Source organism: Bufo gargarizans, chromosome 3, assembly GCF_014858855.1.
Source record: "Bufo gargarizans isolate SCDJY-AF-19 chromosome 3, ASM1485885v1, whole genome shotgun sequence".
NCBI lineage: Eukaryota > Metazoa > Chordata > Amphibia > Anura > Bufonidae > Bufo > Bufo gargarizans.
In genome coordinates this window covers 22,620,141-22,636,446 of record NC_058082.1, presented here as the reverse complement: position 1 = coordinate 22,636,446, position 16,306 = coordinate 22,620,141, and positions in this window count along the sequence as shown.

Genomic DNA, 16,306 nt, shown 5'->3' with positions numbered 1-16,306 from the left:
TAGCAGAGAATCAGGCTTCACGTCACCCACCACTGTAAGAGTCCATTTTCATAAATTTAGGCCCAGCACCCAGGCAGAGGAGAGAGGTCCCGTAACAGACGATCTGGCTTCATGTCAGCAGAGAATCAGTCTGCATGTCATAGCAGAGAATGAGGCTTCACGTCACCCACCACTGCAACAGTCCATTTTCATAAATTTAGGCCCAGCACCCAGGCAGAGGAGAGAGGTCCCGTAACAGAGGATCTGGCTTCATGTCACCAGAGAATCAGTCTGCATGTCATAGCAGAGAATCAGGCTTCACGTCACCCACCACTGCAACAGTCCATTGTCATAAATTCAGGCCCAGCACCCAGGCAGAGGAGAGAGGTCCCGTAACAGACAATCTGGCTTCATGTCACCAGAGAATCAGTCTGCATGTCATAGCAGAGAATGAGGCTTCACGTCAGCCACCACTGCAACAATCCATTGGCATATATTTAGGCCTAGCACACAGGCAGAGGAGAGGTTCATTCAACTTTGGGTAGCCTTGCAATATAATGGTAAAATGAAAATAAAAATAGGATTGAATGAGGAAGTGCCCTGGAGTCCAATAATATATGGTTATGGGGAGGTAGTTAATGTCTAATCTGGACAAGGGACGGACAGGTCCTGTGGGATCCATGCCTGGTTCATTTTTATGAACGTCAGCTTGTCCACATTGGCTGTAGACAGGCGGCTGCGTTTGTCTGTAATGACGCCCCCTGCCGTGCTGAATACACGTTCAGACAAAACGCTGGCTGCCGGGCAGGCCAGCACCTCCAAGGCATAAAAGGCTAGCTCTGGCCACGTGGACAATTTAGAGACCCAGAAGTTGAATGGGGCCGAACCATCAGTCAGTACGTGGAGGGGTGTGCACACGTACTGTTCCACCATGTTAGTGAAATGTTGCCTCCTGCTAACACGTTGCGTATCAGGTGGTGGTGCAGTTAGCTGTGGCGTGTTGACAAAAGTTTTCCACATCTCTGCCATGCTAACCCTGCCCTCAGAGGAGCTGGCCGTGACACAGCTGCCTTGGCGACCTCTTGCTCCTCCTCTGCCTTGGCCTTGGGCTTCCACTTGTTCCCCTGTGACATTTGGGAATGCTCTCAGTAGCGCGTCTACCAACGTGCGCTTGTACTCGCGCATCTTCCTATCACGCTCCAGTGCAGGAAGTAAGGTGGGCACATTGTCTTTGTAGCGTGGATCCAGCAGGGTGGCAACCCAGTAGTCCGCACAGGTTAAAATGTGGGCAACTCTGCTGTCGTTGCGCAGGCACTGCAGCATGTAGTCGCTCATGTGTGCCAGGCTGCCCAGGGGTAAGGACAAGCTGTCCTCTGTGGGAGGCGTATCGTCATCGTCCTGCCTTTCCCCCCAGCCACGCACCAGTGATGGACCCGAGCTGCGTTGGGTGCCACCCCGCTGTGACCATGCTTCATCCTCATCCTCCTCCACCTCCTCCTCATCCTCGTCCTCCTCGTCCTCCAGTAGTGGGCCCTGGCTGGCCACATTTGTACCTGGCCTCTGCTGTTGCCAAAAACCTCCCTCTGAGTCACTTCGAAGAGACTGGCCTGAAAGTGCTAAAAATGACCCCTCTTCCTCCTCCTCCTCCTCCTCCTCCTGGGCCACCTCCTCTTCCATCATCGCCCTAAGTGTTTTCTCAAGGAGACATAGAAGTGGTATTGTAACGCTGATAACGGTGTCATCGCCACTGGCCATGTTGGTGGAGTACTCGAAACAGCGCAACAGGGCACACAGGTCTCGCATGGAGGCCCAGTCATTGGTGGTGAAGTGGTGCTGTTCTGTAGTGCGACTGACCCGTGCGTGCTGCAGCTGAAACTCCACTATGGCCTGCTGCTGCTCGCACAGTCTGTCCAGCATGTGCAAGGTGGAGTTCCACCTGGTGGGCACGTCGCATATGAGGCGGTGAGCGGGAAGGCCGAAGTTACGCTGTAGCGCAGACAGGCGAGCAGCAGCAGGATGTGAACGCCGGAAGCGCGAACAGACGGCCCGCACTTTATGCAGCAGCTCTGACATGTCGGGGTAGTTGTGAATGAACTTCTGCACCACCAAATTCAGCACATGCGCCAAGCAAGGGATGTGCGTCAAATTGGCTAGTCCCAGAGCTGCAACGAGATTTCGCCCATTATCACACACCACCAGGCCGGGCTTGAGGCTCACCGGCAGCAACCACTCGTCGGTCTGTTGTTCAATACCCCGCCACAACTCCTGTGCGGTGTGGGGCCTGTCCCCCAAACATATGAGTTTCAGAATGGCCTGCTGACGTTTACCCCGGGCTGTGCTGAAGTTGGTGGTGAAGGTGTGTGGCTGACTGGATGAGCAGGTGGAAGAAGAGGAGGAGGAAGCCGAGAAGGAGGAGGTGGCAACAGGAGGCAAAGAATGTTGCCCTGCGATCCTTGGCGGCGGAAGGACGTGCGCCAAACAGCTCTCCGCCTGGGGCCCAGCTGCCACTACATTTACCCAGTGTGCAGTTAGGGAGATATAGCGTCCCTGGCCGTGCTTACTGGTCCACGTATCTGTGGTTAGGTGGACCTTGCTACAGATGGCGTTGCGCAGTGCACACTTGATTTTATCGGATACTTGGTTGTGCAGGGAAGGCACGGCTCTCTTGGAGAAGTAGTGCCGGCTGGGAACAACATACTGTGGGACAGCAAGCGACATGAGCTGTTTGAAGCTGTCTGTGTCCACCAGCCTAAATGACAGCATTTCATAGGCCAGTAGTTTAGAAATGCTGGCATTCAGGGCCAGGGATCGAGGGTGGCTAGGTGGGAATTTACGCTTTCTATCAAATGTTTGTGAGATGGAGAGCTGAACGCTGGCGTGTGACATGGTTGAGACGCTTGGTGACGGAGGTGGTGGTGGTGGTGTTGGTGGTACATCCCCTGTTTGCTGGGCGGCAGGTGCCAACGTTCCTCCAGAGGCGGAGGAAGAGGCCGAGGCGGCAGCAGCAGAATAGGCCGAGGCGGCAGCAGCAGAAGAGGTAGCAGGGGGAGCCTGAGTGACTTCCTTGGTTTTAAGGTGTTTACTCCACTGCAGTTCATGCTTTGCATGCAGGTGCCTGGTCATGCAGGTTGTGCTCAGGTTCAGAACGTTAATGCCTCGCTTCAGGCTCTGATGGCACAGCGTGCAAACCACTCGGGTCTTGTCGTCAGCACATTGTTTGAAGAAGTGCCATGCCAGGGAACTCCTTGAAGCTGCCTTTGGGGTGCTCGGTCCCAGATGGCGGCGGTCAGTAGCAGGCGGAGTCTCTTGGCGGCGGGTGTTCTGCTTTTGCCCACTGCTCCCTCTTTTGCTACGCTGTTGGCTCGGTCTCACCACTGCCTCTTCCTCCGAACTGTGAAAGTCAGTGGCACGACCTTCATTCCATGTGGGGTCTAGGACCTCATCGTCCCCTGCATCGTCTTCCACCCAGTCTTGATCCCTGACCTCCTGTTCAGTCTGCACACTGCAGAAAGACGCAGCAGTTGGCACCTGTGTTTCGTCATCATCAGAGACATGCTGAGGTGGTATTCCCATGTCCTCATCATCAGGAAACATAAGTGGTTGTGCGTCAGTGCATTCTATGTCTTTCACCGCTGGGGAAGGGCTAGGTGGATGCCCTTGGGAAACCCTGCCAGCGGAGTCTTCAAACAGCATAAGAGACTGCTGCATAACTTGAGGCTGAGACAGTTTCCCTGGTATGCATGGGGGTGATGTGACAGACTGATGGGGTTGGTTTTCAGGCGCCATCTGTGCGCTTTCTGCAGAAGACTGGGTGGGAGATAATGTGAACGTGCTGGATCCACTGTCGGCCACCCAATTGACTAATGCCTGTACCTGCTCAGGCCTTACCATCCTTAGAACGGCATTGGGCCCCACCATATATCGCTGTAAATTCTGGCGGCTACTGGGACCTGAGGTAGTTGGTACACTAGGACGTGTGGATGTGGCAGAACGGCCACGTCCTCTCCCAGCACCAGAGGGTCCACTAACACCACCACGACCATGTCCACGTCCGCGTCCCTTACTAGATGTTTTTCTCATTGTTATGGTTCACCACAACAACAAATATATTATTTGGCCCAATGTATTGTATTCAAATTCAGCGGGATATAAATTTGAGGCCTAGTATTTAGGCGCTGGGTGACCGGTATGGATTTAGTGACAGAATTAGACTTGGAAATGCACAGAAGCGTGTGTGTGAAGTTATTCTGAATGACCCTATGTGCACCTTCAATATGATCTACCCTTTTAGGGATAGATTTCAAATAGCTCTGATATAGCAGAAACGACTAAATTATGAAATTGCTAAATTGGGAATTGTATTTCAACCCAGAACAAAAAATGTGCTTTGACGGACACTAAATAACTTTCCCAGCCACAACAGGACAGCGGTAACGAGAGATTTAGCGGGATATAAATTTGAGGCCTAGTATTTAGGCGCTGGGTGACAGGTATGGGTTTAGTGACAGAATTAGACTTGGAAATACACAGTAGCGGGTGTGTGTGAAGTTATTCTGAATGACCCTATGTGCACCTTCAATATGATCTACCCTTTTAGGGATAGATTTCAAATAGCTCTGATATAGCAGAAACCACTAAATTATGAAATTGCTAAATTGGGAATTGTATTTCAACCCAGAAGAAAAAATGTGCTTTGACGGACACTAAATAACTTTCCCAGCTACAACAGGACAGCGGTAACGAGAGATTTAGCAGGATATAAATTTGAGGCCTAGTATTTAGGCGCTGGGTGACAGGTATGGGTTTAGTGACAGAATTAGACTTGAAAATACACAGTAGCGGGTGTGTGTGAAGTTATTCTGAATGACCCAATGTGCACCTTGAATATTATATACCCTTTTAGGGATAGATTTCAAATAGCTCTGATATAGCAGAAACCACTAAATTATGAAATTGCTAAATTGGGAATTGTACTTCAACCCAGAACAAAAAATGTGCTTTGACGGACACTAAATATCTTTCCAAGCAACAACAGTACAGCGGTAACGAGAGATTTAGCAGGATATAAATTTGAGGCCTAGTATTTAGGCGCTGGGTGACAGGTATGGGTTTAGTGACAGAATTAGACTTGGAAATACACAGTAGCGGGTGTGTGTGAAGTTATTCTGAATGACCCAATGTGCACCTTGAATATTATATACCCTTTTAGGGATAGATTTCAAATAGCTCTGATATAGCAGAAACCACTAAATTATGAAATTGCTAAATTGGGAATTGTACTTCAACCCAGAACAAAAAATGTGCTTTGACGGACACTAAATAACTTTCCCAGCTACAACAGGACAGCGGTAACGAGAGATTTAGCGGGATATAAATTTGAGGCCTAGTATTTAGGCGCTGGGTGACAGGTATGGGTTTAGTGACAGAATTAGACTTGGAAATACACAGTAGCGGGTGTGTGTGAAGTTATTCTGAATGACCCTATGTGCACCTTCAATATGATCTACCCTTTTAGGGATAGATTTCAAATAGCTCTGATATAGCAGAAACCACTAAATTATGAAATTGCTAAATTGGGAATTGTATTTCAACCCAGAAGAAAAAATGTGCTTTGACGGACACTAAATAACTTTCCCAGCTACAACAGGACAGCGGTAACGAGAGATTTAGCAGGATATAAATTTGAGGCCTAGTATTTAGGCGCTGGGTGACAGGTATGGGTTTAGTGACAGAATTAGACTTGAAAATACACAGTAGCGGGTGTGTGTGAAGTTATTCTGAATGACCCAATGTGCACCTTGAATATTATATACCCTTTTAGGGATAGATTTCAAATAGCTCTGATATAGCAGAAACCACTAAATTATGAAATTGCTAAATTGGGAATTGTACTTCAACCCAGAACAAAAAATGTGCTTTGACGGACACTAAATAACTTTCCCAGCTACAACAGGACAGCGGTAACGAGAGATTTAGCGGGATATAAATTTGAGGCCTAGTATTTAGGCGCTGGGTGACCGGTATGGATTTAGTGACAGAATTAGACTGGGATATGGCCAAAAAATAACCACACTATTGCTGGTTAAATGCACTTGGTGACGGGCGCAGCTTGCCCCTGATGTAGTATATGGCCAAAAAATGAACAGACTATTGCTGGTTAAATGCACTTGGTGTCACAGCTTGACCAACCACACTACTGAGGGTTAAATGCACTTGGTGACGGGCGCAGCTTGCCCCTGATGTAGTATATGACCAAAAAATAAACAGACTATTGCTGGTTAAATGCACTTGGTGTGACAGCTTCACCCTGATGTAGGCTTTAGCCAGAAAACAACCACACCATTGAGGGTTAAATGCACTTGGTGACAGGCGCAGCTTGCCCCTGATTTTGTATATGGCCAAAAAATGAACAGACTATTGCTGGTTAAATGCACTTGGTGTGACAGCTTCACCCTGATGTAGGCTTTAGCCAAAAAACAACCACACCATTGAGGGTTAAATGCACTTGGTGACAGGCGCAGCTTGCCCCTGATTTTGTATATGGCCAAAAAATGAACAGACTATTGCTGGTTAAATGCACTTGGTGTGACAGCTTCACCCTGATGTAGGCTTTAGCCAAAAAACAACCACACCATTGAGGGTTAAATGCACTTGGTGACAGGCGCAGCTTGCCCCTGATTTTGTATATGGCCAAAAAATGAACAGACTATTGCTGGTTAAATGCACTTGGTGTGACAGCTTCACCCTGATGTAGGCTTTAGCCAAAAAACAACCACACCATTGAGGGTTAAATGCACTTGGTGACAGGCGCAGCTTGCCCCTGATTTTGTATATGGCCAAAAAATGAACAGACTATTGCTGGTTAAATGCACTTGGTGTGACAGCTTCACCCTGATGTAGGCTTTAGCCAAAAAACAACCACACCATTGAGGGTTAAATGCACTTGGTCGCAGCTTGTGCTGGCGCACCACAAGACACAAAATGGCCGCCGATCACCCCAGAAAAATGTGACTGACAAACGGTCTGGGCAGCCTAAAAACAGTGAGCAATTGAGGATCAGCAGCTCAATGATCCACAGCTGCAGATCGATCAGTTAATCAAGTCCTTTGGAGGAGTTAATCTGCCTAATCTCGCCCTACTGTCGCAGCCGCAACCTCTCCCTACGCTAATCAGAGCAGAGTGACGGGCGGCGCTATGTGACTCCAGCTTAAATAGAGGCTGGGTCACATGGTGCTCTGGCCAATCACAGCCATGCCAATAGTAGGCATGGCTGTGATGGCCTCTTGGGGCAAGTAGTATGACGCTTGTTGATTGGCTGCTTTGCAGCCTTTCAAAAAGGGCCAAGAAAGCGTCACAAAAGCGCGAAGAAAGCGACGAACACCGAACCCGAACCCGGACTTTTACGAAAATGTCCGGGTTCGGGTCCGTGTCACGGACACCCCAAAATTCGGTACGAACCCGAACTATACAGTTCGAGTTCGCTCATCCCTAGTCACCAGTTTCCTATAAATGAAAACTCATGGGTTTCCTAAATAAAAAGTCATATATTTAGTACACACAAATTATTAAATGGTACTAGGAAACTTGCAAGTGTTTTTTTTCTGTAATTTAAAGACAAATGCAATGTCTTGAATCCCTCCCCTTCCACAAAGACACTGCACATTGGTATTGAGAATGTACAATGATAATAATGCAATTTTTGCAGTGAAACATGTTTGAACTAGAAGCTCTGATGCAGTAATGATGACTCTACCATTTGAATGTCTCAACAGAAATCGAGACTCTTCAGACCAGGCAACATTTTTCCAGTCTTCAACAGTCCAATTTTGGTGAGCTCGTGCAAATTGTAGCCTCTTTTTCCTATTTGTAGTGGAGATGAGTGGCACCCGGTGGGGTCTTCTGCTGTTGTAGCCCACCTTTCTTTCCCATTCTGACATTCAGTTTGGAGTTCAGGAGATTGTCTTGACCAGGACCACAACCCTACATGCATTGAAGCAACTGCCATGTGATTGGTTGACTAGATAATCGCATTAATGAGAAATAGAACAGGTGTTCCTAATAATTCTTTAGGTGAGTGTATATATATATATATATATATATATATAGGCACTGAGTCCCTTAAACAGTAACTTGCTATTTCTGCATTTTTTAAATTGGGGTTTAAAGGGGTTTTCTGAGATTTTTTTTTACCGATCACCTATCCTCTTGGATAGGTTATCAATTTCTGATTGGTGGGATTCCTACACCCGGGACTTCTCAGCTGTTTGAGAAGACATCAGTGCTCCTGTGAGTGCTGCAGCCTTTTTTCTGCTTTTTCTAGGCCGAGTGATGACACATTAATGTGTCACATGGCCTAGTAGCAACTCCGCCCCTTGAAGTGAAGGGGGCTGAGCTGCGATACCAAGCACAGCCACTATAGAACATATGGCACTGTGCTTGGTAGGGTGCGAGAAGGCTCACCGGAGTCAAAACAGCTGATCTGCGAGGTTCTCAGGTGTCTCGGGTTCCCAGAGGATAGGTCATCAGTAAAAAAATCTCGGAAAACCCTTTTAAGCTCTGAAATAGTGTGCACAGTGTTCCTGTGGTAACAGTTTCTGAAACATACAGCGGCTATCATCTCACCTTAGCAATAAAATAATGTCAATAGAATATATCAGTGAAAATAAACTACAAGGTCCAATAACATTTTATTTCAGGTTATGGACCTGGTTTTTATTAACCTGTAGAAAAATAAGACACATTTATGGGATCTTTGCTTCTATAGAAAATGACATTTTACTGTTATATAGAGATGAAGTAAGCATTTGGTCTAAATTTTCAAGTTTGCAATTTTTGTGTTTTGCAACCAAAAGGGCTTTTTTGGATATTAAACATTATGGATACATTCGGGGCAATTTTTTATGATCACATTTCACTCATTTACATAAACACTCATTTAAGCCATATTCTTACCAGTTTGATAAGAGTTTAGTTTTAAAGAGTGTTTATGAGGTCAGGAGATCAGAGATGAGGCTTCACTCAACACGATATCCCAAGTGATATTCTGCAAATAGACATTTTTAACCCCTCATCTCAAAAATGGCTGAAATTTGGAATAAATACAAATTGAAATAATTATTGTTTTTGGCCAAAAATGAATGAAATGCAATCATAAAAAATTGCTTAAAGGTGTCCATAGCCTTTAATTGTAATTGTTGTTTCATGTGACTTTTCATACATGCTGTTTTCTTTGTCTACATGTGGATAAGTCTATCTTAGACCATTATATGACTTGTATTCTGCATTTTTTTAGAAGTTTTCTCTGAGCTGGTAGGTGGAAATAATCAGTTATTATGTCTCCCATACATTGCACATGTAGTGGCCCAGAGGGACACTACGACTCCTATATTCCTATTGCTGGCCTGTTTGTGGCCATTGTATTGTTTTGCACGACCAACTGTACCACCAGCAGCAAAGTGTAATTTTTCTATATGCAAAAACTGTTATGTTCATGCAATGTGCTTTGTTGTCCAGCAGATAGCAGTGTATCTGGCAGAGAGATCTTTAGTCAGAATAAAAATAACCATTCCATTCTCCCCCTTTTGGCCAATAGTGGGCTAGTCTTGCATTCAACCAAGGGAGGGGTTGCAGTAAGCTGTAGTTGAGTTGAGAGTTGGAATGAGAGAGTGAAGCAGCATGGTGTGGTGAGGGAGTGTTTCCCCTCACTGCTCCAGGAGCTTTGAGAAAGTAGCTCAGCAAACAACCCACTCCTGATATATAAAAGGACTTAGTGCTTCTGAGAGGGAAAATGGTGCCAAAGACACCCTACTCAGCAAAACGGGTCACAGAATACCTCACTCTCATAAGAAACAGTGACTGAAGCTGATAGGAGCCAGACTGAAGCCAGAGATTAGCACAGCAGCAAAGAGATAAAGCAATGTATTCAAGTTTACCTGCCAGTTTACCCTTAACCTGCTTGAGTCAAAAGAAAGATCAAGTATTGTTTGGATGACACAAGGTTTTTGCAAGTTTATTCAAGTAAAACCCATTAAACGAATAAATCAATAATAATATAGGCTGGCTCACAGTATTTTTGCATATAAAAATTTATTGACCCACTAGATATTAGACAAAACTAATTTAGTGTCGACATATCAGCATGAATACATAAATATGTATATAATGTATAGATATATATAGTGCGGAGCTCACGCACAGTGAGATACACCCAAAATTATTAAAAGAGCTTAGTGGTGAGCTGGCAAAACCGTTAACAGATTTATTTAACCAATCATTAGTAACAGGAGTCGTCCCGGAAGATTGGAAATTGGCAAATGTCGTGCCCATTCACAAGAAAGGTAGTAGGGAGGAATCGAGCAACTATAGACCAGTGAGTCTGACATCAATAGTGGGGAAATTAATGGAAACCCTATTAAAGGATAGGATTGTGGAACATCTAAAATCCCATGGATTGCAAGATGAAAAACAGCATGGGTTTACTTCAGGGAGATCATGTCAAACAAATCTTATAGATTTTTTTGACTGGGTGACTAAAATAATAGACGGTGGAGGTGCAGTAGACATCGCATATCTAGATTTTAGTAAGGCTTTTGACACTGTCCCACATAGAAGACTTATCAATAAACTGCAGTCATTGAGCATGGACTCCCATATTGTTGAGTGGATTAGGCAGTGGCTGAGTGACAGACAACAGAGGGTTGTAGTCAATGGAGAACATTCAAAACAAGGTCATGTTACCAGTGGGATTCCACAGGGATCTGTACTGGGACCAATTTTGTTTAATATCTTCATAAGTGATATTGCAAAAGGCCTCGATGGTAAGGTTTGTCTTTTTGCTGATGACACAAAGATATGTAACAGGGTTGATGTTCCTGGAGGGAAACGCCAAATGGAAAAGGACTTAGGAAAACTAGAAGAATGGTCAGAACTCTGGCAACTGAAATTTAATGTGGATAAGTGCAAGATAATGCACCTGGGGCGTAAAAACCCAAGTGCAGAATATAGAATATTCGACACAGTCCTGACCTCAGTATCTGAGGAAAGGGATTTAGGAGTAATTATCTCAGAAGACTTAAAGGTGGGAAGACAATGTAATAAAGCAGCACGAAATGCAAGCAGAATGCTTGGATGTATAGGGAGAGGTATAAGCAGTAGAAAGAGTGAAGTGCTTATGCCGCTGTACAGATCACTAGTGAGACCTCACTTGGAGTATTGTGCGCAGTACTGGAGGCCATATCTCCAGAAGGATATAGATACTCTAGAGAGAGTTCAGAGAAGAGCTACTAAACTAGTACATGGATTGCAGGATAAAACTTACCAGGAAAGGTTAAAAGACCTTAACATGTATAGCTTGGAAGAAAGAAGAGACCGAGGGGATATGATAGAAACTTTTAAATACATAAAGGGAATCAACTCGGTAAAGGAGGAGAGCATATTTAAAAGAAGAAAAACTACCACAAGAGGACACAGTTTTAAATTAGAGGGGCAAAGGTTTAAAAGTAATATAAGGAAGTATTACTTTACTGAGAGGGTAGTGGATGCATGGAATAGCCTTCCTGCAGAAGTGGTAGCTGCAAATACAGTGAAGGAGTTTAAGCATGCATGGGATAGGCATAAGGCCATCCTTCATATAAGATAGGGCCGGGGCTATTCATAGGATTCAGATATATTGGGCAGACTAGATGGGCCAAATGGTTCTTATCTGCCGACACATTCTATGTTTCTATGTTTCTATGTTTCTATACAGCTGGAGTACTCCAAACAAATAGATAAGACCCTATGGCTAAAGTATAACTACAATAATTATTCGATTGAACCACTCAAATGTCCATATGATTGTATGCCGATTTACCAATTGTTGAAACCGGAGACTATCACATGATTCAGGTCTTTTAAACCTTTTTAAAAAAAAAGAAAAAAAAATGAAGAAAAAGTGATCAGAAAGTGTTATGCACCTAAAAATGATACTAATGAAAACTATAAGTTGTCCTGCAAAAATCAAGCTCTCACACAGCTCCATAGAAAGAAAAATAAAGAAGTGATGGGTCTTGAGTTGATGCAATTAAAAAAAATTTTTTTATTCCACAACAGTAGTCAAACATTAAAAACTACATGTATTTGGTATTACTGTAATTGTACTGACCCATAGAATAAAGTTATTGTGTTATTTATTCCGAAAAATTCACGCCACCAAATTTATACCAAAAAAAACCAGTAGCATTATTGCAGTTTTTTTTCTATCTCCTCTAAGAAAGAGTTAATAAAATCTGTAAGTTATGTGTAACCCAAAATGGCACCATTAAAAGTTACAACTTGTCCCGCAAAAAACAATATAGCTACATAGATGGAAATATTAAAAAGTTATATTTCTTGGAAGAAGACAATAAAAAAATGAGGCCCAAAACATGCTGGTCACTAAGGGGTTAAAGCTCCCTTGCTGCCCCTATTTTGACATGAAATTCGGAGTCGATTTGCATAAAACTTCATTTCAATACTGTACGGTGCGAGCTCTACGTACAGTATTAGAATGTATTGGCTCCAATGAGCCGAAATTATTACTTCGCAAAGTCTCGCGAGACTTCGCATAATAACTTCATAAATTGATTTATACTGTAACAAAACATTTCCCGAACTCGGGTTTAGTTCCAAGTTCATGAAATGTTTTTTTTACAGTATAAATCAATTTATGAAGTTATTATTCCAAGTCCAGGCAGAAGCGTGTCCAAGAACTAAGACAGGGTCAAACCAGGAGATACAGAAAAGTCAAATCAAAATCTAGAAATCAGGGTCAAAAGGAGTAGCAAAGGTCAGGAGGTTAGAACAATTGACAATTCAAAGCACTGGTAAGGTATATAGTACCATTCACAGGTAATCTGTGACCAACTGTTTAAATACACTGCACTTCCTGGTCATGTGATGCACTGCCTGGTCACGTGACACACTAGGTGTCAATTGACCTATGACATCAGAATACCTGACTGATCAGACTGTGACAACGGGATACCGGCAGGTATGCAGAGAATCATGTCTGCAGGCGCTGGTAGTGACTAGAGATGAGTGAATGTTTCAAAAATTTGATTCGCCGTTTCGCAGCGAATAACGTTCAAACAACGGCTATTTCCTGGCTGCAGAGAGCTTTTAAAGTGGTGTAGAACACTGTGCCTTGCAGTAACACGCATAGGGAGTCTGCTTTGGTAGTGAAATAATGCTGTAAGTCCATATGAGATGCAGATGACAGGCGTCGCTCTTAGAATCACTGCACACTTCACTTATTTGGGCAGTCACGGGGCCAAAACTGACCAAATAACTCAATTTTGAACTCAGCCTTACAGGTCGATGTTAGCGCCAAGAAGAAGCGCACTCCTTTTACACCGTCATCAGCTGATTCCACATAGATGTCTACAGAACCTGTTCTATTAAATGCTTATACAAGTAGAGCCCCCCCTCCCGACAGAGTGGAGAGGGTGTCAGCAGTAAGTTTGTGTTAATGTCACTGATTAATTTGCCCTTCCTCTGATCCGTCAGAACAATAACCCACAAAAAACGGATCCTGTCTGTGGAGCATATGCCTTCACTCGGTCAGCATTTGCTCAATAATCCATCAGTATTGCTAATGCCAAAAAACACAGGAGTGGATCTAAAACAGAGATGGCACGTGAATAGAATATTTGCATGTCTTCTGTGTTTTCTACCCTCTCCTGCTTTTGGCTACCAAATCATAAGTCTCTGGGTCAGGAGCCTGACCGCTCGCAACACCACCTCCCTCGCCACTCTCCTCATTACTACTTGCCCGCCTAGCGGAGGAAACAGCGGATGTCTCCTCCAGATCTTGGCTGGGCAGTAGCTGCTGACCGCTCTCTAGTAGCTCTTCCTCGCTGAAAAGTGGAGCTGAGCCTACAGCATATGATACTTTTAGCGGTGAGGGAACAGAAAAGGACAGAGGCAGGTTGAGGACAGGTGAGGACTGTTGGCTGGGGGTGTCTGATGTCACTTGGGATGAAGTGGATGACTGAGTTAACAAATCAAGAACCACTGGGTTGCTGGTCAAGACACGACCGCTAGATGATACCGGGATCTCAGGCCTCTTGCTGCGCCTCCTGCTGCCACACTCCCTCTCTCTGCTGTGACCTCTGCCTGCTCCAGAAACAATAAGGCTTTGGCCACTACTTTGTGCATGGCCTGGCACTTCTCTGTCTGACATACTTTTAGCGAAACTAAATAAATTAAAAGCAAATTAAAACACCCCTAAAATTGACAAATATATATATATATATTTTTTTAATTAAATAGGCCACTAAATGCTTTCACCACAAATAACTGCAAGTGAAGTGCGTATATATTTTTCTTTTTGTTCTGAAATAGGCCACTAAATGCTTTCACCACAAATAACTGCAACAGTGAAATGCGTATATATTTTTCTTTCTGTACTGAAATAGGCCAATAAATGTTTTCGCCACAAATAACTGCAACAGTGAAGTGCATGTATATTTTTCTTTCTGTACTGAAATAGGCCACTAAATGCTTTCAACACATATACGGTAACTGCAGAAGTGAACTGAGAATATATATTTTTTTCTGTACTGAAATAGGACACTAAATGCTTTTGCCACAAATAACTGCAACAGTGAAGTGTGTATATATTTTTCATTCTGCACTGAAATAGGCCACTAAATGCTTTTGCCACATATAACTGCAGAAGTGAACTGAGAATATATTTTTCTTTCTGTGCATAAAAAGGCCACTAAACGCTTTCACCACAAATAACTGCAACAGTGAAGTGCGTATATACAGTCATGTGAAAAAATTAGGACACCCTTTGAAAGCATGTGGTTTTTTGTAACATTTTTAATAAAAGGTTATTTCATCTCCGTTTCAACAATACAGAGAGATTAAAGTAATCCGACTAAACAAAGAAAACTGAAGAAAAGTCTTTTCAAGATCTTCTGTAAATGTCATTCTACAAAAATGCCTATTCTAACTGAGGAAAAAGATAGGACACCCTTGCCCCTAATAGCGAGTGTTACCTCCTTTGGCTGAAATAACTGCAGTGAGACGGTTCTTGTAGCCATCTACCAGTCTTCGACATCGGTCTGAGGAAATTTTACCCCACTCCTCAATGCAGAACTTTTTCAGCTGTGAGATGTTTGAGGGGTTTCTTGCACGTACAGCCCTTTTCAAGTCACCCCACAGCATCTCAATGGGATTCAAATCTGGACTTTGACTTGGCCATTCCAGGACTCTCCATTTCTTCTTTTTCAGCCAATCTTTGGTTGATTTACTAGTATGTTTTGGGTCATTGTCATGTTGCATGGTCCAGTTCCGCTTCAGCTCTAATTTTCTAACTGATGGTCTCACATGTTCTTCAAGCACCTTCTGATACACAGTAGAATTCATCGTGGATTCTATGATGGTGAGCTGACCAGGTCCTGCTGCAGCAAAGCAGCCCCAAACCATGACACTTCCACCTCCATGCTTCACAGTTGGTATGAGGTTCTTTTCTTGGAATGCTGTGTTTGGTTTACGCCAAACATGTCCTCTGCTGTTGTGTCCAAATAATTCAATTTTGGACTCATCTGTCCAAAGAACATTATTCCAGAAGTCCTGGTCTTTGTCAACTTTATCTCTGGCAAATGTCAGTCTGGCCTCGATGTTTCTCTTGGAAAGCAAAGGTTTCCTCCTTGCACACCTCCCATGCAAGTTAAACTTGTACAGTCTCTTTCTGATTGTAGAGGCATGTACTTCTACATCAACAGTAGCCAGAGCCTGCTGTAGTTCTCGAGATGACACTTTAGGGTTTTTGGAGACCTCTTTTAGCATCTTGCGGTCTGCTCTTGGGGTGAACTTGCTGGGGCGACCAGTCCTGGGCATGTTGGCAGTTGTTTTGAAAGCCCTCCACTTGTAGACTATCTTCCGGACAGTGGAATGGCTGATTTCAAAATCTTTTGAGATCTTTTTAAATCCCTTCCCAGACTCATAGGCTGCTACAATCTTTTTTCTGAAGTCCTCTGACAGCTCTTTTGCTCTCACCATGGTGCTCACTCTCACTTCAACAGTCAGGAGCACACCAAACTAAATGTCTGAGGTTTAAATAGGGCAAGCCTCATTCAACATGCAGAGTAACGATCTACTAATTATGTGCACCTGGTGTGATATACCTGTGTGAGATCTGAGCCAATTTAAGAGGGAATACATGTGAGGGTGTCCTATCTTTTTCCTCAGTTAGAATAGGCATTTTTGTAGAATGACATTTACAGAAGATCTTGAAAAGACTTTTCTTCAGTTTTCTTTGTTTAGTTGGATTACTTTAATCTCTCTGTATTGTTGAAAC